Source organism: Poecilia latipinna, unplaced genomic scaffold (genome assembly GCF_001443285.1).
Source record: "Poecilia latipinna isolate Pla-1442-1.1 unplaced genomic scaffold, P_latipinna-1.0 Scaffold890, whole genome shotgun sequence".
In the NCBI taxonomy this organism is placed as follows: Eukaryota; Metazoa; Chordata; class Actinopteri; order Cyprinodontiformes; family Poeciliidae; genus Poecilia; species Poecilia latipinna.
Window position 1 is genome coordinate 92,282 of NW_015113506.1, and position 22,113 is coordinate 114,394.

General features: G+C 37.7%; 1 long non-coding RNA gene across 1 annotated transcript; it reads right to left on the reverse strand.

Annotated features, from left to right (window-relative positions):
- Window positions 1-9,032: 9,032 nt before the first annotated feature.
- On the reverse strand, window positions 9,033-21,821 carry LOC106957255 (uncharacterized). The gene is made up of 3 exons (XR_001426920.1): window positions 21,706-21,821; window positions 20,998-21,000; window positions 9,033-9,042 (listed from the first exon to the last, which is right to left on the reverse strand). It is a non-coding gene; the product is annotated as an uncharacterized LOC106957255 (long non-coding RNA).
- Window positions 21,822-22,113: the final 292 nt, after the last annotated feature.

Sequence of the window (22,113 nt, forward strand, 5' to 3'; positions counted from 1 at the left end):
ATGATAAAAAAACAAAAACAAAAAGGAGACTGATCAAAGAACATCAAGCAACCCTGAAGCAAAATACACCTGCAAATCCAACAAGCACATTAAGGAAAAAAAAGAAAAGAAAACAACTGAAGAGGAACAATTCATCAGTAAATAACTTTGATACTAGAAATCCAACAATTTGAGAATCAACCAGAAGTAATTGCACTAAAAATCACAGTGCCAGTACTGCTTCCTGTTGCACTCAGACTAGCAGAGAGAGATCATGACAAAACTCAAATCCACTTAACACCCGCCGCCACTGCCTTCCCGTCTGCAGTGGCATTCCTCTCCGCTCTGCAGCCGAGCAGAAGCATTCTGCGAGCGCTGCCGCCGCCGTAGACGCTGGGTGATGCATAGTAAACAGGACGGAGCAGCGGCAGTAATGACTAATCAGACGGAGCTGGAGCTCTTCCAGAGCTGAGAAACTAGTCCAGCAAAGGCAAATCTGGTGAAGTGGACAAGACGAAGACAAGACGCTTTGAAGAAGCAACAGACGAAGTCAAAGCCTTACCTATTGGTCGGATCCAAACGATCAAAGTTAGAAAACCATGAGAACGCAACTCCAAGGATCCAACAGATTTCTTCCAAGATAATTTCAATTTGGTTCAGAGGCTCGAGTCCTGCAGAACGGCACGCATTCGGCTCATTTCCTTCAGCATCACAGGTGCCTCTGACATGCTTCTGCTTTCCTTCAGGGGACGGGGCCGCCTCAGACTGCAACGGTGCCGGGGCAGCGAGCCCAATGACAGTTCCAGAAGTGATATTCCTGATCCTGCAGGGATCTGAGCATCCTTTGAGATGGGACGATGAAAAAGGAGAAGCGGAAGATCCAGTACACCACAACTGCAAAGCTCTCTCTGTCGCTTAAATCCACCTAATGTGAGCTGGAGCTTGGCAGGAGGCAGGCAGAGGGAAAGAGGTGCTGTTGCATCAACATCTCTCTCAGACTAGTTTTCCCTTCTTCAGGAGAGAAAAGAAGGGAATCAGTGCCAGCATCATCTCCTCCACTCCCAGAGCTCAAGTCTGCACAGGACTGAGTGTGACAAGACGGAGAGAGGAGAGTGTGTGTGCATGCATGAGTGTGTGTGTGAGTACGGAGAGCGGAGAGGCAGGAAACAGGCTGCGAGCGCAAGTAGAGTCACAGAGCAGTGTGAGGGGAGAGGATGCTAAGAGGAGGAGGAAGGTTATGGGGAGAGAGAGAGTGAGAGCATGCACTGTCAGAGACTACATAAACAGCAGCGAGGAGGTGGAGTTTTCCTTTCAGTGAAGAAGGTGGAGGGTGGGGGTAGAGGACCATGATTTGAAGCCTCAAAGAGAGATGGACAGATGCACATTTATGAGCGAGAGGCAGGATGGGGGGAGTGAAACCAGGAGCAAGACAGGAGAGAATAAGAGACAGAGCCAAAATGGAAAAACCATGAACACCTCAAGATTCAAGAGCTTCTTCAGCGGTAGTAACTCTCAGGAGTAGCGACAGTGTTAGACAGTTTTGCCCCACTCTGTTTTCCAGCATTGTCTCACTAACGTTTGGATCTCACCACTGCATTTACATCTGGTTAAAGTGCAAAACCTTCAGTCTTTTGTCAGATGAATTCAGTTTACTTATACGAAGCTATTTAACAACAAATGTTGTGAAATGGCTCCCAAAGCGCTTTACAAAAGAAGTCCTTTCAATTCAGTCACATATATTCCAACTGATTCTTGTCATCAAACAGAGCATTAAACATCATTGTTCAAATTGAAACAGTTGTCCATCTAAAGAAGCCCAGCAGAGAGCATCAGGTCAATGGTTGGATTTCTATTACAAATGTGCGCAAATCCTTGTCTACATTTCTGCTAATGTCGAAAAAAACGCAGTTTTAATGGAAATTGCAGTGTTTCCATCAAACAATAAGTTAAATTAAACATTAAGAAGCTTTTTCACGCAAGTCATTAAAAATTATGGCAGTGATGGATGTAAACGTTACATGAGATATCTTTATAATTCAGCTGTGACGCTGGTGCTCGTCACCATCAGAGGAGACGTCGGCGTCTTTCGCAGGCGTTGGAGTGACAAGCCCCGCCTACTGGTGAGTGGCTACAATATAGAAGAACTACAGATTCAACATATTTGAATGACACACAAATGTTTTATGAACTGTGCAAAGCTGTGAGAGCTCTGGTGGAGCCAGCTGCAGATTGTCCGAAAAACACAAAACAAACCACCAGATTTATCTTTTACAAATCAGATTTATCTTTTACAAATCAGACTTAAGAATTGTTTTAAATCAATTTTTTTAGCTAGGCATCTGGGAATGAAGAGTTTCTCACAGAATATTTTGTGTCTGAGATCTGGAAGTTGGTACTGTCCTCTTTCTGAAGACACTGAGCACTCTGATGTAGAGCTTTGTATAACACTTAATATCCATGTTTTGAGCTCATGTTTTCTGAAGTAAAGTTTTTCAAACTTCATAAAGTTCTGCAAAGTAAACATTGAAAGATATTTGTTAATTAAAATGTTTTGATTACATTTCTTATTAATTGATTGCTGACTAGCCATGAAAACTTGCATCAAAGGCTGGTTTGGTGTATCCTTCAAATGCCACTTAATCCCAACATTCACTGAGGGTTGAACAGGAAGTTTCGTTCTTGTAACAGTGGCAGAAAAACTGGGAGATAGAGCAGCATATACAAGCATGGTTTCAGAAATAAGTACAGAGAACCCCGGGTATGTGTGGAGGTTAGGGATCACATATGGCCACCAATAGTTCAAATCCACAAATGCTCGAGACCCCCATAAAAACTCTTTTATCCTATTTTAGAAGTTCATTACATCTACATCTACACATCTACAGTCTTCCTCATTTCTGGTCTTGGAGGTTCAGCCAATCAGCGACAAGGAAAATGACTGCAGTTCTAGGATTGGCTGCTTTGTAATCTCTAGTCAAAAGCAAGCTAAGAAGCATTGAACTCAGTTATTCCAGCTGCAATTGATTTATTTTAAATATGAGCTAACAAAGGTGGAATTTCTGTGAAAAACTTCCGTTCCAAAGAAAAATCTGTAAATGCATGAATACATATACTGAATAGCGAATAGACGTGTTCCTCTAAAATATATAAAAAGTTGAAATCTCAACTTTTTATATATTACATCTGGATTTTTTAGTTTGATTTGGGCTGCACATTGGTGCAGTGGGCAGCACTGTTGCCTTACAGCAAGAAGGTTCTGGGTTCGATTCCTGGCCCGGGGTTTTTCTGCATGGAGTTTGCATGTTCTCCTGTGCATGAGTGGGTTCACTCCGGCTTCCTCCCACAGTATTTCATTAATTAATTTAAAGGATTAAATAAATAAAGCTCTTCAAGAGTTCAAGCTCCATTTTTACTAGAATGTGTTTAGTAATGATGCAGTTACTAGGTGACAGGACGCACAATGACATAAAGAGAGGATAAAGCTGAAGGATTCTGTCAAATTTCTATTTTTTAGGACACTGCCCATCTGGTCCTGTTTTATTTGAAGACAGACATAACTAAGAGAAAAAGTTAAGATTAAAGTTTTTTCAGTAAGCGTTCATTGCTGTATCTTTTCCTCTGTATGATTGAAGTTGCTTGCTTGCTAACTCCACTATACTGGAGTAAAAATCTGAGCTTTCAGTAAACATTGAAATACACATATCAGATATATGGACGACTACACACAGACAAACACTTGCTTCAAGAGCAAAACTGTGCAGAACGCCTCGCTCACACACGTAATGTATACCTACACACACCTAATTTGCTGAGAGAGCTTTAGCACAAGTGCAATCAATACTTGTTATGAAAATAATATTGGCCCGTTTTTAAAGTGATGGAAAGTGAAGAGAAAGAGTATAAATTCCTCTATTTGCAGAGACACATTCATCAAGATCGTTTTGCCTCCTTTGCCATAGTGGAGCATGCAGCGTGTCTGAGCAGCACATGCAATTATAAAGACATGCTTCTGTAAGCAGCCGTCAATATTAACAGATGGACTCGCAGCCCGCTGCTGAATATCCAGTATGGATCTGCCACAGAAGCCTCGGAGCTTGCCAGGACACAGTTTATGGTCACAGGAAGGGGATAATTACTGGTGACCTTTGCTAATTACTAACCAATGAACTTGTTTGTCCCTATATTTGAGGTACAGTAATGTCTTTTTAAAAATCACCTTTCGTCTTTGGCTACAGAAAGCTAGAGCAAAGACTCGTTTTATAGCGTTTATTTGTCAGTTTCTCCAAGGTTAATCATAAAGTATTCACTGAACAAAATTAGAAGTTGTGCAGCCTTTTTTGTGACTAGTTATTCTTTTTACAGTTTATCATCACACTACAAAAACACAATCTTACCAACTGTTTTTGTCTAGTTTTTTTGTTCAAATATCTTAGTACATTTCAAGACAAAACTAACTTACATGTAGCTTTTCAGCAAGCTAGAAGAGTTTGTTTTAAGAAAATGTCTTTAACATTGATTTAATAAAAAGTACTAGCTCCACTGGCAAATTATTTCACTTATAAGAAGACATTTTTCTCATGTTAAGTGAAGTAATCTGCCAGTGGAAATATTATTTAAAAAAAAAAACAATATTAAGGACATATTTTCTTAAAACAAGCTCCTAGATATTGCTAAAATAATAAGTTGTGATGGAATAATTGGTCACAAAAAGGCAGAATCACTTCTAAGATTTTGTGCTTTTGCAACATACTGGACTAAGATTGCAACATTTGTTACATTTTCAGCTAGTGTAGTTTGCTTTAGCACTTCATTAAGTCAAACAACCTCCCTGTCCCCCCACTTGTGACGCTGCACCAAAAACACTGAAGGAAGAGATACAAACACTTCTTAAGAGGACACTGAGCACAACTTCCTTCTTTGTGAAGAAAAATGGAGAGGTGTTAGCTGTTGTAGGATTTATTTGTCTTTGGTAAAAGACCACTTAGACTCCCTGGTTTGTTTTGATTGTATTTACCCAGAATGCCCTGAGCTGTAGTCCACTTCCTGATTTTGGAGCAACTGAACCGCACCAAAGTTCACTTCCATTGAAGTGAAATTAAGTTCACTTCAACTGCCAAAAACCTGAGCCCTGGTTTTTAGCAGTCTAGAGTTGCTTTTTTTAGTTTGCATTAGAGTTCAATTGTGCATTCACACCTCCCCAAACGAACCGGACTTTCTAGGCAAAGGAGCAAGATTGCAATTAACACAGCCTAAATAGGGCTGGTGTGAATGTACCCTAAAGTTTAAACAAGAAGCAACGGTTTAATGTCTTTTGAGGCCATCAGTGGCTGGAAAGAGGCTGTTAAAATGCTCATGGACTTATAACAAATCTAAACATTTAACTGCACTTAAACCATCTGACACTTAAATGAGCTCTGCAATAGTTGTCTTTCAAGAACTTCCTCCAATAAAATGACCAGATACTTTCAACAACCCAATGTAATCATATAATGCAATCTTATAACTGAATGTAGTTGCAACTTGATTATCGGTTTCTTGTAAAAACAAATGAATACCGACCTTCCCAACTCATATTGTTTAGCCATTTAGAGTGGAATTAAAGCTTTTGAGGCAGCAGAGGGGAAGCAGCAGTCAAATGCAACACACACCAATGTTAAACCAAAGACAGTCAAAGTGTAAATTAATCTGCTAATTGCCACAGTTTAGCATTTTTACATTTGGCAGACACACAGGATTCTTCCTAATTGGAATTTTATGTTTCACTGACTTAATGAAACAAACTAATGGCTCAAAATCAGGCAGAGGATCATAATTCATGTACACAAAGCCAAATAAGTTTGAAATGTTTCTTTTTTTTTTTGACAAATCATTTTTATAAGACATCAGTAGCACATAACTTTGTATTTTAAAAACTCCAAAATGTCTGCTCTAATCCCCGGGATAGTTCTGACTGCAGTTGCATAACATATCTTTTTTTGTAATTTTTGTCATTTAACGCCACTTAAAAAGCCATAAATTAGTGGAAATGTTGAAATTGGTTGTCCAGTTTATATTAAGTATATGTCAAAATAAGAAAATAACACTTTTTTTGTTTGTTTTCTCCATCAGACTGAAATAAAGTGCATATAGCAAGTCATCTGTTGTCTTACAGTCACAATTACTGAAATAGATTCTGGCTGAAAATTTTAGAAACTATTTTTGCTCTGTTTGAAAACCTCATCTTGTTCTCTTAAACCAAACGATTTAATAGATTATTAAACAGTTTTCTCAAACCTTATGTAAAACAACTATGTCATTTAGCACGTAAAGGGCATTGCATTTGCAACAGTGTCTAATTTTGTTTAAATAACCTTGAAGCAGATGGTACATAATATAATTTTTAAGGAAAGTATGGAACATTAAGGCCAAGAACCGAGACTTGATTGGTCGCTGCAGCTTTCCATCTGCCTTTGAAGATGCAACCTATTTAGCCAAAGGTCAGACATCTGACCATTTGACAGATTAGAAAACAGCTTAACACTACAAACACAACTGAGCCAAGGCAGTACTTCTATACAGTCAGACCTTTCAATACACATAGAACTGCAAAACATTGAATGGACCAAAATATCAAAGAGACTTATCAAAATGGAGAGAAAAAAGACATTAGAAAGAATTGATAAAGTTTCAGAGCTATTATTTTCAGAACATTAGACAAGGTTTCAGATGAGGTTATCATGTTTAAAATACATTTCTGTTGCTGTCAAGAAACACAGACAAGCATTTGGACAAACTGTTAGACTAGCTGGAAATAGTTGTGTTAGCTTTGGCTAGCTGAGTGACTAGCTCCGAAATAACGGCACTCAGATTAGCTTTTTTCTGCTGGCTCAAATTCGTGTAGTGGTCAGAGTCATAGTCACATAAAAGTCCGTACTCACATGCATGAGGCATGTAAAAATCTAAACTTTTAGCTTGACTATTAATACTTTCTCAACTTTCTTAAATGTTCCTATTGACCAAAACAATGTAAAGGTAAAAAACAAACAAACAAAAAAATAAAAAATTGAAAACATTTTTAATTTTATCAATGGGAAAAAGACCAAAACTTTCAGGACATTTTTAGTCAATTGGAAGGCATGTTGCAATTTCTATGAATATTTTAGTGAAATGCTGCAGCTAAAAAAGAAAAAAAAAATCTGAGCTTCTCTTCAGGTATTAGTATTGTAGAACTAGTGTGTGTCAAGTTTTTCACTGCACTACCAAACATCAGCACTTGTTAGTCACTGGAAAGCTTGTTTTCCTATGATGAGTCCTGGCATTTAGCATGTACACTGAGAGATATTTCCCAGCTTGCTGCCTGTTAGAATAACTGTGAAACATTAGCTGCTAGTTTATCTTCTGTCAGGATGGATTTGGCATTGGAAAGTTGGCGGTAAAGCAGAAGCAGCATCATCGTGGACCAAACTGAAGCTCTGCTTCTCACTTCAATTTACAGACAAAAATATATCTGAAAAATACATGCATCTCAAACTTTTACAGTCTCTTTAATGTCTTGGATATGCCAAATATGTTATTATTCACTTTTTCCACATTTTGTTACAGCGTTATACCAGATATTATTAAATTAATCTCAAAATTCTACTCTAGTATTAGGACCATACTAAAGAAAAATAAATGCAGAAAATAAAGTTAAAATAATGAAAATAAGGTTGTACTTAGAGGATAAAGTCATCAAATTAGGAGAATAAAGTCGTATTACGAGAATAAAGTAGTAATAAACGAGAATAAGTGTAATATAAATCATACAAGTCATAATAATATGACTTTATTCTTGTAATGCAACTATTCCCATATTATTTTGACATTATTCTCATAATATTATGACTGTATTCTCTTAATTTTCTTCTGTATTAATTTATTAGTGTGACGCTGATTCTCCACAAATACCTCATTATTATGAATATCAACATTTAGATGTTTCTACAGGTTAGATAGAGTCCAGCTGTGGTGAATACAGTTGATTGGACCTGATTTGATAAGGCACACCTGTCTTTGTCAGGTCCAGGGCAGGTCAGAGGTCAAACACCAAGCATAAAATCAAATTCCCTCAAAACAAAACTTTCTTGAACCTTGTCTTAATAGGGAATTTGTTTTCATAATGTTAGGGAGATTAATATTTGGAGGAAAGCTGTAATATTACAAAATGCTGAAATAGTGAAATCCTGTGAACACTTCCAGATTGACTGTCTGCAGTTCACAAAAAGTGCAAAGTAAGGATTTTCTCAGTTATGTATTCCACAAGAGGCTGTTTATTATAAAACAGTAAAAGATCTAAGAGGTAATAATTAAGAGAAAATTGAGAGTGGAGAGACACCAGAGAGAAATCGAAGGCAAAAGCTTCAGAAGTGGGTTCGCTGTGGGCGAAGTGTGTGATGTACCAGTAAAAGATGATGACGAATGACGAACAAAAAGAAATGATACTGATTTTGCCCAAACAAATGCAGCTGGCCTAGAGTTATTCCCCTGATTAAGCTGAATTATTCATATACCCTCTCCATGCCAGCCTTCATTCTTATAGCACACACACCACTGCAGCAGAATCCCCCATCCTGTTTCCTTTTTTTGGACGATTGTGATGAAGTCCTCGCCAGCACCACCTTCATCATCTTCAGCTTCATTGCCGGTTCTGATTAGCTGCCTAATGGTTTCACACGTCATTATGTTCAATCATTGCGGGAGTCCCCATCATCCTGACTGCATCCTGCGGCCGCAGCTCGGGCTGAGGAGGGTGAAACTCTGCCCGGCTGTGCTGAAATGAAGGCTCTGCCAGCAAGCCGAGCCCAGACTGATGCTGGCCTTTGCTGGGTTTGTTTGCAAAACTATTACCTTTGAAACAGCAGGTGGAAAGAGCAATGAGGAAAAAATAGATATTCCATGTTCCACAACTTGTAAAATGAAATTCACTGTAATGCAGCACTTTTCAAACATCAGAACCTGGATTATTGCCAAGAGCAGTGGTGGCCACTGCTAACTAAAAAGTTAGTTGAGCTAACCCTAAGAAACTAATCATAAACATCAGTTCTGCTAACGCTAACAGTATTTAGCAGAAGCTCATAACAAAGCACTAACTGAAGTTTAAATTATATCTGCCCTAAAAAGACTACAGTAATCAAGCAATTTAAACGTTGACATTATAACTGACATTTTATGTAAAGCCCCTTGATGTTGACTTTATGTTTATATCTTGTTCTCAATTGTCCACGTTTTGTTTTATTCCTGTAAGTTTCTAGTTTGAAATAAAGTTTTGGAGCATGGTATGGGAAGGAAGAGAAGGTGATTAAGGGAAACAGAACGACTGATCAACTTTTCTTTCCCCTCTTCTAAACAAGAGTATGAATGTAATCGTCTTGCTACTTAAATTCTTAACAGTCAATAACCAAAACTTCAACAAGGATGTTGAACTTTATGAAACTGGCAGTTTACAAAACAGTTTAGTAAATTGGTGCTTCTGAATCTGTCTGGAAAAAGTTGAATGAGTGCGCTAAATGTTTTAATCTTTAATTAAAGTGCCTAAATGAAAAATTAGCTCCACTAATAGTACATTGTAAATGTCCTCACTACCAAATATGCCACAGTCAACCAGTAGAGCACAAAGTGGAAACAACTGGAAACCAGTGAGGTCAGTGGATGCTGAGCTGGGCTTGATTCAGGTCTCCAACTTTCTACAGAATCAATAGCTATAGAACTTTAACATTCATGTGGTCTTCAGATTAGCTCAAGAACAGAGCATAGAGTTACTTTTTCAAGTTTAGGATTGCTGGACAACATCACAAGTAGATGAGTTTTCCCCTCTAGTCTGAAGTTTTTTCTCAGGATGAGGCAGTTTTATGGTGATGTTTCATCAGCCTTGTGAGATCAACTGCAGCAGAAGGTGCTTCAGCTGAGCAGCCCATGTGAGCAGGACAGAAATGCATGAAATTATCCAGTCATGTGGGGAGCTGACTCGACTGTCAAGAAGCAAAAAGAAAGCAAAACTCAAAGACAACTCCGTATTACCTTTTTCTTTTCAATTTGGTCTCACATTTCTGTAAAAAAAAGAAAAGAAAAAATGAAAAGAGTAATTCAGATTTTGCGCTGAACGATTAACTTAAATCAACCCATCTTGTGTGATATAAAACAAAGGTAATATTAAAACGCGTGTTTCCTCTCTCTCAAGATTAAAATCTTTGAGAAATCCATGCATCAAGGTTTTTTCCCCTCCACCCGGCTTCCTGTGCCAGAGAAGTGTCTTTGTTTGACTGAGAGTGGTAGCCTTGTATCGAGGTTTCGCGCTGCACCATCCTTCAGATCTCAATTTTCAAGATTTGTGAGCCAGAAAGTGAAAGAGGGAGAGAGAAGATAATCAGAATGAGGGAGGCAGTGAGACAGAGAGGCAGACACAGAAGATGAAGTGACTATTGTAATTATATTAGGACGTGTGTGTAGAGCAGAATTTTCTTAGTGGTAATTTCTAAGATGTCAGATGAAGGAAGGAGATAAAGCCTTCTCAAACTGAAGCAAAATGACAATTTAACTTCAAATTACTGTTTTAATTATATTTTAATAAAAATAAATAGCTTGACTTCAAGCTTTCAGGCAGGTTGAAATGAAATATTCAAGTTTGATTAGAGCTGATATTATTAATCCACTAACTCAGTATCTTGCTCGCAGTACTGTACATTTTTAACATCAGAAGTTAACCCAAGTCAACACAGAATGGAGTTGTGAAACAGGAGTTTTAATGCAATGAAGAAAAAAAATCAACATAAGGAGGAGAATCTTGGCCAAGATTGGCAGCTAACACATCACACCAGGCTAGCAAAAAGTGAACCCAACTTTCCAAAAGTGCACGAGGCCCTTCTGCTGCTTTTACCTCACTCCACAGACATCCACACACCGAGACAAACTTACGGAGAACCATTTCACTGACGCACCGTTCCCTGGAGACAGCATCACTGGTAACCCCGGAGCGATCTGAAGTTAAGGTTCCGGGTCCTATATTTTTAAAGGGAGGGCGTGTTTTCCCTTCTCTGCTGTATTCAAATTTAGGGGAGTGTCCTTAGCTAAGTTCATTTAAATCTAGTTGACTATGTTCCAGTAAAAACCTGTTTTTAAGATCAAAGAAGCATTATTTTCTTTTGAATGAAGACAGATATTTTTTATGACCCTGTCCTGAGAGGAAGCTCTACTCTGTTGACCGGACCAGATTGTTTTACACCAGCTGTTAAATCTTATCAAAGTGGTCAAAAGGTTAAACTCACACACAGAGCCACGACCCCCTGTGAATGTCTGCTCAGTCCACAGAGAAACTAGCTGTGTTTTAAAATATAGAGAACTGCATGCTAAGTTATTTTAATTCAACTTAGTGTAATATGTTTCAATAGAACTATCCTACTTAAGAGATTACAGTAATTGAACCATGGATATAATTTGGAATGAATTTTCTTATTTAAAACACTATTAATTTTATCTAATATTGAACATATGGTTAAGTTTTTACAACTAGCATATTTTAAATTTAACAATAGGTATGTTTCATTCACTTACACGACCATAAACACCATCATTCAATACAAAAAAGAAAAAAAAAACTGTCGGCAATTACCCAATAAGATAAACTAGGCATTTAAAAACAGTATTTTTAAAATTGTATCAGGTGGGAAAATAACTCAGAAGTGAATAAACTATTAAAATGACAAAGTAAACTTGAACTTTAGAGAACAGAATGTGATTATGGTATTTTCTCTTACAGTTGTAGCTGGTATTTATATCTCTCTCTAATCACCATGCTGCTTCAGTGGATCTCTGAGGCCTATTCTTTCAGAGCTGCATCTGTTTAATAATATAAGACACAAATAATGGTGCCCACTCAGTTTTTAGATTGTCTCTGCATAAACTGCTTTTGCCTTGTAAAATATATTATTTCAATGCTTTTCTCCACTGTGACCTGCAATTGTAGCTGGAAGAAGTCAGGTCAGTCCTGTTTTTCTTTGGGCATTGCTTCATGCAGACATTGTTGTTTGTCTGTGTCCATGTATTTCAGTGGGGGCCATTGCCTCAGGCTGTGGTGGAAGGTTAGAGGTTAGATGAAGCTGGCTTTTTAAACCCCCAGGATCAACTCTCCAATAACAGCCTCACCGGTTGTCTGTTCGGCTCACTTGTCCAGCCCAGATGGTGCCAAGCTCAGGGATCACTGGGCTTGGCACAGAATTTTACACAAATATGAAGCACACATCCCTCAAGCTACAGCTGCATACTACACCCCTGAGTGACACCTCAGAGGGATCCAAGCATGGCCAACACACTCCAACCAACATGGACCTTAGAAGAGAAAGGACATCGAGCATTTACTTAGAGAACACTATAGTACTAGATCGAAAAAGAGGATTAAACAGAGTTGTAAACCATTTTTAACCTACTGAAAGTAGTTGGTTATGTTTTATGTATTGACATCATGGGTTAACAGAGACATACTTGGGATTGTTTGATTTCAATGTTGTGGTCATGACTCAGATCTGTCACAATAAAATTTGCTGGATTATAAACTGTCTGAGAAATTATTGCGATACATGATAATAATGTTGTTTTGAGACTATTTTCAAGCGACATATTGATAGTGGCAGAATAACACAAGTTCATCCTCTCAAAGACCAATATACTTTATTTTTGTAGAGAACACTTAGCAATGTCCAAATGAAACCAAAGACAAGATCCATAAAAAAGATATATTTACTGTCTGAATTATAAAAATATGCAGTTATAAGAGATTTTAAAGGAGGTCTCAAGAGGGGGTATTTGTGGGACAAATTCCCACAAATACTATGGATCCACTGTAATGAGTTTAATCGCCATGTGGACTATTAGTCTTAAGGCAGTTTGAAATGCAAAGTCCCATGGCAAGTGTTTGGCTCCAGGTGTTTTCAAATCAAATCTATGTTGGGCTGCAGTTGCCACTAAATACAACTTGTATTAACTAGTATTTTGTTCAGTGATATTGTAGTTATTGTTAGATATGCATGTTGTTTGACACTGTGGTTTCTTAGTTGTGTTTTTTTCTCTTTCTGCAGGTGTAGAAGCAGACTGTCCCTCTCTCTTCACTCATATTCTTCTTTCCATTGTTTATGTATAATATCCCTCAGAGCATGACATTCTGCTCTGTCATATGTTTCTCATATGTTTTTATTTTACTCTGATTATATGTAGGAAAAAAAATAACTTCTGGAAACAAGGTGAAAAAGACTCAAAATGGAACAAACTTAATGATTTCTACCCAGCTAAAGATACATTTTCTCAGATATTTGAGCAGTAAAGCCCCTTTTCCCCTTAAGCTGCCTCAAAAAATCAAAGTTTCTGCCCATCTAGAACAACATTTTCTGCAGACGGGTTCAAAGAGTTGGTTTTGATATACAAAAAAGGATAACCACTATAACAGAAATTGAGATCCAGAGCTTTGGCAGCAAATGAAGAGAAGAACTTGTTACAGAGCTATGGATTTAGTGTCTTATCAAATTGTTATAAAAGTTCAAGAATAAAGTTCTAACTTTGTAAGGCCAAAAACTATTTACTTTACTTGATAATCAGGATTGAGTGCAGTAGGTAGTTTCCCTTTGCCAGCATAAGAAGGATTTGTTTGAGAATACTCTTGGGACTTACCAATACTCCAAGAAAAAGCTGAGAAGAAGAATGGCAGACAAGCTTGGAAAGTCTGAAATCTTTTTTTTTCTTTTTTTTTAAATAGAAAATCAAGATGTATTGTTAGGATTTTGTAGCATTTGTGGGATTACGATATTCAGCAAAGGTCTCAGGGTTGGGATTTCTTGAATAAGGGTGTATTTCACATCACTAAACTTCCACTGAAGGTGTAGTTGATATATTTTCATTAAAGCCCAGCATAAAATTAGAAACCTTTGTGCTTCAGCTTCTCTGTATTAAACTGATGGGGGGGGGGGGGGTTTTTAGTTTCAAAGCTGTGCTCGTACTTTTATACCAACAGACTGAAAAAGTGGCCGACAAAAGCCATAGGAGGAAAAACTAACTCAACCCCCCTTCTCTGACCTCCGTATGAGGAGCTGACACTCTGCTCCACCCCACTGGGAGCAGCTGGAGGGCATTTCTAACAACCTAACCATCTGAGGATTGAGAGCAGAGGACTATTACATGCTGGCACCACCAGCAAGATTTCTGACCTTCGCTTTGAGTACTTTACAGTCTCAGAAGCCTGGCTGGAGAGGGGAAAATCACTGAGGACTCAGTGAACAAAAAGATATATGACAGAGGAGCAAATTGAAAATACAGGGAATACACAGTTCTGGTCAGAGATGTTGCTTTTTCTAGATTCATGCACATGTAATAATTCTAAAAAAAAATAAAAAAGTTAATCCATATAGGTAACATAAATTGTCTTAGTAAAACACTTCATAGTAGAGGTGTATAGGTGGTCGTCATGTAGGAAAGTGACTCAGTAATCACTAAGTAACAAAAACAGACGTATAAAGGTTGTCAAATTCAAGACTTTCCCACACTTTTCACAACTTAAATGATCCTAGAAATTCCACTGTGATGCTACCACTATCAATGCTTAATTACTTCCACTAGTAATTAAGCAAATCTATTGGTGATATAAAGAGAAACAGTAATGAGTGTTATCCACCAGCTGCTGTATTCACCCAGCGCCTCCACAGGTGAGGCCCAGCTTTGCACTGCCTCACCCAACTCACCTTCTATGTATTTGAGTCAAGTGGACAAATTGATTTCCTCCTATTATTTGTTTAGTTCTCATGTAGCCATTATTACTTGTCAGGATTACACGAGGCACTGTCTCACCTCAAAAAGAGTTTTGCCCACTTTTTACTAAACTGTCACAAATTACTGTCATACCACTTCCGGTCTTACTGAAACCTAATTTTGATCTATACTCCACACATACCAAAGATAAAGTAGGACGCATTTTGCACCCATGTTGTGTTAAACTGTGTCCGATTCGCTTATCAGGGCTGAGGTGGAGGCTCAGGACGGACTTCCAATCTGTGGAAGTCCGTCCGGTAGCCAGCGGGTTGCCAGTTTGGCTCAGTCATGTCCTTGGGCAAGACTAGGGCAGTTTCCCTTCTGTTCGTCTGCCCCAGGTCAGCGGTGACTACAATGTAGTGTGAATCAGTGTGTGAATGTGTGTGTGACTGATGTGCTTTGGGGTGATAGATAAAGCACTATTCAGGTACAGGCAATTTACAATTACTTTGTTTTGGATCTATATTAAGAGTTTAAGTACTGGGAGGAGTAATTACTGGATGTTAAACAGATAAGTGATTACCGTAATAATTGACTACAGCTGTGGGGTGTTACGTTTACTCCCCCTGAACAGGCTTCTTTTAACCCAACTGGAGAAAATTCTAGTTAATGTTAACCATGGAACAGTTTGTTGTTAAACACCATGCGTTTGGCCCTGCAGATGGAGTCACCTGAACAATTTAGAACTTTTTTCTTCTTCTTTCAGCAAGGAAATACAAGTATTGCTTTCTTGGCAACTAATAAACCCAAGAAATAAACTAGTACTGTCTATAGATGGTGAGCCATACATTCATTCTTGCCATTACCCATAAGAAAAACCTCTATGAATATTAAATCTGCACTAGGCTGGTTCCATTGCCTCGTCGCTGACAGATGTATTAACTTTTACAGTCAAATAAGAGTTACTGTAGGTAGGGAGCCTGTGGTGTTTGAAAGGAATCTCTGACAGAAATATGTAAAGGTTGGTGTCAAAGAAGGTGAGATATTAGTCCAACCTGAAGCAATCTGTGGTGCTGGGTTCAGCTTGTACCGTGCACTGCTCACTGAACTGAGAAAGGCTCTGTGGAAAAGGGCCAAAAAGGACACAAAAAGCCTTCACTGACCTTCTGGGATTAAATATACTGCGGAAAGAAGAAGCCAAAGATCTTTTTTGTGAATCAGTTAGCTAAGAAGTGATAAAAATGAAGCCTATAAGGAATAAAACTGCCAAACATGCAGCTTTACAACAGTTGGCCTAGGTAAGTAATACTCCCTCTGGTACTGGACAAGCTCAATATATAATTGGAGTGGTGAAATCAGGAGTATAACCAGGATATTTTAAAGCTAAATGTAATAAAAAGTGTCAGAATACGTAGAAAAAGTGAGCGCAAGCCTCACATTAATAAACCAGATTTTCTTCCATTTCTAAAAATAGAAAAACAATATTTCTACATGGTCTCCAGACTTCTTTCAAATACACAGCAATATCAAAGCTGGACCAGTAGAAGGCAATATTGTAGACAACAGATTCTACAGTTAAGGGTGATCTCTTATGCTTCCTTGAAGAGGTTAGGATTGGCCTATGGACTATGCTAAACATGTTCACTACATTTTTTTAACAAGATCATTCTTAGGTATTAAGATTTTAGTCTGTTTAGTTCTGCCTATTTTGAGCTGTTTACAAATGAGCTGCTATGGGTCCTCTTACCACATTAAATCCATATAAGCTGCTGCTGGCCACGCCCCCATTGCTTACACTTGCATGTGAAGATGGGTGCAGGCCGATGTACAATTCTATAACTGTACATCTTAGAAAAGCAGAAGTAGAGCATCCTCCACAACCAGCAAGAATGCAGCAAGTGTTTTCTGTCACACACACACACACCTACACACACACACACAAAAAAAAAAAAAAAAATATATATATATATATATATATATATATATATATATATATATATATATATTGCTAGGGAGGGGCAGTGCCTGCAGATTTGTGACGATGCATTCGGAAAGTTTTTGCAACTGCTCATTTTCCAGATACCAAAGTCAGGGCATTTTTGAGCGCTTGGGCTGTTTGAGAAGCAGCAGAAACCTTAACGGAAGTACAACAATGTGCAAAATGTGAATTTTGCATAATATGTCCCCCTTAAAGAAAACATGTTCACCCTTACCGCTTCTGTTCTTTGATGTTAGATCCATTTATTTAGCAAGTATTTTAATTATTGCCAAACACCAGAACTTAACCCTGATTTTCTCATTAAACAAAATTATCTTAAACATGTGAATTCAAACTCAGGATAAACGTTAGAACACCTTACACCTTAATTGCAATTACTCACCCATAACTAAATCTGTCTACACATCCACCTGCTGTTTTATTGAACTATTGAAACAATAGCAATATTTCAGAAAAAAAATTGCTACCTCTATTGAAGTAATTCCTTCAATAGAGGTACTCCACACCTGAATCACACCTGAAGCAAATAAATGGTTAATGACCAAACGTCATTAACGTTTGTAAAACTGATTCAGGTGCTGGAGCAGGGATGTATCCAGGACAATGGTACTTGAGAACTGGAGTTACAGATCCCTGATTCAGAGCATCAGACTGATGATTCAGCAAGTACTGCAGTTTGATCTTTTCCACAAGAACATGCATTGACAGCTGACATCAAAATCTGAACAGTTTAACCTTCACATTAGGATTTCTTAACAAAAAACATTTATAAACTTCTTTCCTCCAAACATCTCTGGCTTTGTTTAGCAAAAGTAAATTAGTGTTAGCTGATTTCAGGTTTCCATCTCTTAAAGATGATTTAGAGTATTCAAAATGACCTTTAAAAGATGTTTTTTTTTTCTCTTTACAGCTGTGTACCATTCACCGTCTCAGGTTTCTGAATGATGTTTTTCTGTTCCTTAGCAGCTCTTGAAATGGAAATGACATGTTTCCTCTACTCCAAGACCTCTTATCTACTCCACAGTCATATCAGAATTACAGATTTTTTTTGTCTCCTTTGAACTCTGCTGGAATATGGCATCTCCTTTTCAGTCAATTACAACAAATACACTTGTCATACTCAACAATTTAGCTCTTCAATCCGAGAGCAGAGATTAGGCCAAGACCATCATGTCATCCATTTTCCCTCTGGATTGTTTTGTGAAACAAGGAGCACAGAAAGAAGCTCCCAAAAAAACCCCAAAAAACATAAACCTTTAGAGCAAAGGAAAAGCAGGAAGAAAAAAGGATGTGTTTTTTGACATTTTCAGATTACTTTGCCTGTGTTGATGCAAATACCATACAATTTGGCCAGGTTGTATATCTTGAATATACAACTTACAACACTCTGAATAAATAGACCGTGTCATTTTTATACTAAAGTTTTGTATTTTTTAGCCTAACTTTGACTTAAAATGTGAAATGCACATTTTGCATGTTTTTGTACTTCCATTTGGATTTCTACTGCTTCTAAAAACAGTAGAAGCAGTAGGGCTTAAATAAACCACACAGCCATTTTTTTGGCAATAAGTTAATGTTTGGTGTCTAGAAAATGACCCGTTTCAAAAACCTTCCAAATGTAACGTCACACATCAGCAGGCACTGCCTCTCACCTGGCAACCCCAGGCAAGTTCAGCCCATCACCTAGCAACCCAAGCTAAGCTCCAGCATGTTTGGTCAGCTGGTTTTACTGCTGTATGCACTGTATGATGGCTGCTGGAAAAAAGACAAGTGTTTTCTTGTTGACTTGTTGAACTTTGAGTTGGGGGCGTGGCCAGCAGCAGCTTATTTAGATTTAAAATGACAGAGGTCCTAATACAGCTTGATCTGAAGGAAGATCAAAGTAGAACAGACCAGACTAAAATCTCATTATCTAAGAATTATTTTGCACAAAAATCTAATGAACATGTTTTATATCACCCATAAACCAATCCTAACCTTTACAAGGAAGAATAATGTGTCACCTTTAATATAATTCTAGAGAAAATTCAAGTTTGTAGCTTCTCTATGCCAATAACATTCTGGAACATTTCAGTTAGGACGTTTCAAGGGGCAAGCTGCTGACATTAATGTGTTAGACAAGGAAGAGCAGGCTCACTGAAGGCCAGAAGAATCATGGCCTGTCAGTGAAGGAAAAACAAATGCAGCAGGTAAAAAGCAAGAAGGGCTACATGATAAAAGCTATTGGATACACAAACAACCATAAATTGATTATAGTAATTTGAGTACTTCAGTCACGATCTGACAGGAAGACAGACTCAATTTCATAAACATGCCCACATAATCATCTGCCTAGTAAATTTAATTAGGATGCTGTCAAATAAGGTTGTGTAGATTGGTTGGCTGAAAATAATAGCCAGCTCTCAAACTTTGTTTTCTGGGACTGTTAGGGGATTAGGTTACCACAGCAACAGTTTGTCAGTTGAATGTTGGTGAAACAAACCATAGGGCACATTCACTACTCATCTGAAGTAGCATCTGTGCATACCAAAAGAAAGGGAAATAAGTATTAGACCTGCCTTAGCGCTTACAAGAGTTATATTTTGCAACAATAATAGGATCCTCGTTTAAATATACTTTGAACTGGAATTTCAATATTCCTTCTCAAAACTTAAATTATGTCAGAAAGATAAAAAAGCCTAATAGATAAACTCAACTTTATTTTGCCATATACTCTAAAACTGGATTAACCAATTCAGCAATATTTAACATTATTCATGCAAATGATGATTTTCAACTGCACACTTACATAGACAGCTCAACCTGACAGTTCATCAAGTAACCTTTATTGTTGCATTGGAGTCGTGGTTCAGGGAACAAATTGGACTTTGGTTTTTAGGTTGTATATGTATGTTGAGCTCAAAATTATTTATTTTGAATAATTTTGACAGATTTAGATGTAAAGTTATTTTCAGCTTTATTAATTTTGAAAAAAATTCCATTTAAATTAGACTGGCAATGTATCTTTTTCTGTTCTCAACATTTCATCAAATTAATTTCTTGCCAACATTTTCAGTGGATCCCTGGTATTTGCTGTTTGCAAATACTTAAAACTACCTATTTTAATAGTTCAAAACAGCTAATATATCTTAGTATGCATTAATCTGCACAGTGGAAACCATCTTAACGTTACAGCAGAAACTAACAGTTTTCCTAATTCAGCTGATACAGCAGCTGAATCAGCAGCTGATTGGCTGCTGATTCAGCCAATCAGCACCACGGGAACTAAATGGTGCTCATGTATTGGCTGTATGCCTTTGTCAATCGGTAGAAAAATCTTTGACAGCAAAGAGGAAAATCTAACTTTTTTTAAGTAGTTGAACAACTTTTTAATGTTTCCACTGGTATTTTGAAAGCATATCTGTGACCCTGGAGGGGCTCCTTACCTTCATCTTAATATTTAGCTTCTCTCTATCAGATTAAGGTCCAGACTTTGGTGAGTCCTTTCCATAATGTCAATATTGCTGAGTATGAAGAAAATTGATGGTTAAATTGATTTAAACCTCAATTTATTAACTTTGAGTTTAACTGTACCAACTATCAACTTACAAATAAATTTACCAAACAAATTAAAAATGTGCTTAATGTTCAAGCAACAAATCAGAAATCTTAAATTCTTTTCTTTAAAAGGACACAAGAAAATCAAGTTCTTGTGATGGCAAGGAAAGTAAAAATTCACTGCCATTAAGTTCATATCATGCTTCAGTACTACATTTTTCAGATTTTAGTTTGAGTCTAAAGTTTTCCCACAGTGATCCATGTCTGCCCCCTGGAGCAGCTGCAGATGGCTGAGTGTTTCATGAATAAAACATGCCTTTAAGCTGAGACTGATGTGATCCGTCAGGTCAGTCAGACAGATCGAAAGAAAACACCTGCAACCTTGGGTTTGTCTTTGTTGGTTTTCCTATTTCTTTACAAGTGATCAGAAACAAACAGCATTTCACCAGACACCAGTCATCTTCTGACTGCTGAAACGGTTGCCAAGGACACGGTGAAAGTTGTCGGATTTTGGCATGTTTTCCCACCTGCGCACACAAGTCGAATCATGCTTTGTTATTCCTGTCCTCCCCCCTGGTTTTTTTTTTTTTTTTTTTTTTTTTTTTTATAGCTGTGAAGTGTTTGAAGGCGTCCGTCTTCCTGAGGTTTAAAGGTCCCCGGTCATTACAGCTTCAGCAGCGGTGGCTGGGGCAAAGGCTAGCTCTGCAGCTCGGCATGAGGAGAAGGCAGAGCCAGCTAACTGTCTGAAGTTATCACTATGCTCGAGTGTGCAGACAGAGCGCTCGGCTGGGACTTCATCTGCTTGGATACACAGGAGCCGTAATGGCAATGGGCTATTTTAAGGTGGAGGTTGGCAAAAAGGCCACCAACTGGAAAAAGAGGAGCGACAGGCATTGATCTGAGCAAACTGAAGCTATTCTGTGCTGCTCCTACATGCAAGACACACTTATTTCAAAAGGCTTTTGTGAGTTAGTTTCTCCATTTTCATTGATTATGTAAAGATATAGGATGCAAGAAGCTTTAAAATACAATATTTTATTTCAGAAAGATGGTTTGACCTTGGAAAAAACTAAAATCTTTAATTTGATCACAGTTCACTGGTATGGAAGCTCATTTCTGCCACTGATGTGTGATCTCATAGTTATTACTTGGCTAATAGAATATCAGGAAAGAAATTCTTCAAATTCATTAGAAAAATACTTTAGTAATCACAAAGGGAAATTATATCTTCCTATGACTCATATTTAATTTCCCTTTGGGTTCAATAAGGTATTTTTAATTTAAACTAATTCAAATTCTTCAAAGTGTTATTGTAGATATTGCAACGTAACCTAGAATTTAAGAAATTCTATTATTTTTCTTAAAGACTATACAAAACATATTCATTTCATGTTTTGCACAAAATCATTCTCAGATGATCAGACCTCAGTCTGGTCAAGTTGGCCTACTTTGAGCTCCTGTCAGGATGATCTGTTTTAGGGCTTCTAGTCACTTTAGATCCAAATAAGCTGCTGCTGGCCACGCCCCCAAACTCAATGTTTACACTCGCTTGTAAAAATGGCTGCAAACAGATGTGCAATTCTACCGCTGCACATATTTGAAACATTTTATTTATATGATTACTGGTAATTTTTAGAGATTTAAAGTTCATCTAACATTGATATTGTCCATTTCAAATATATGCATCATACATCAAAATGTAGGCATTGTTCTCATCTGTCACAGAGTGTATTCCTCACTGCACTACATCAAAGAGTTTTCAGTCAAATCCCCTCGAGTGTAAACCGTCCACTCAAACTTATTCACCGTTTAGTCTCCAAATGTGAAATTTTCCTTCAAAACCAAAACTGAAGGGT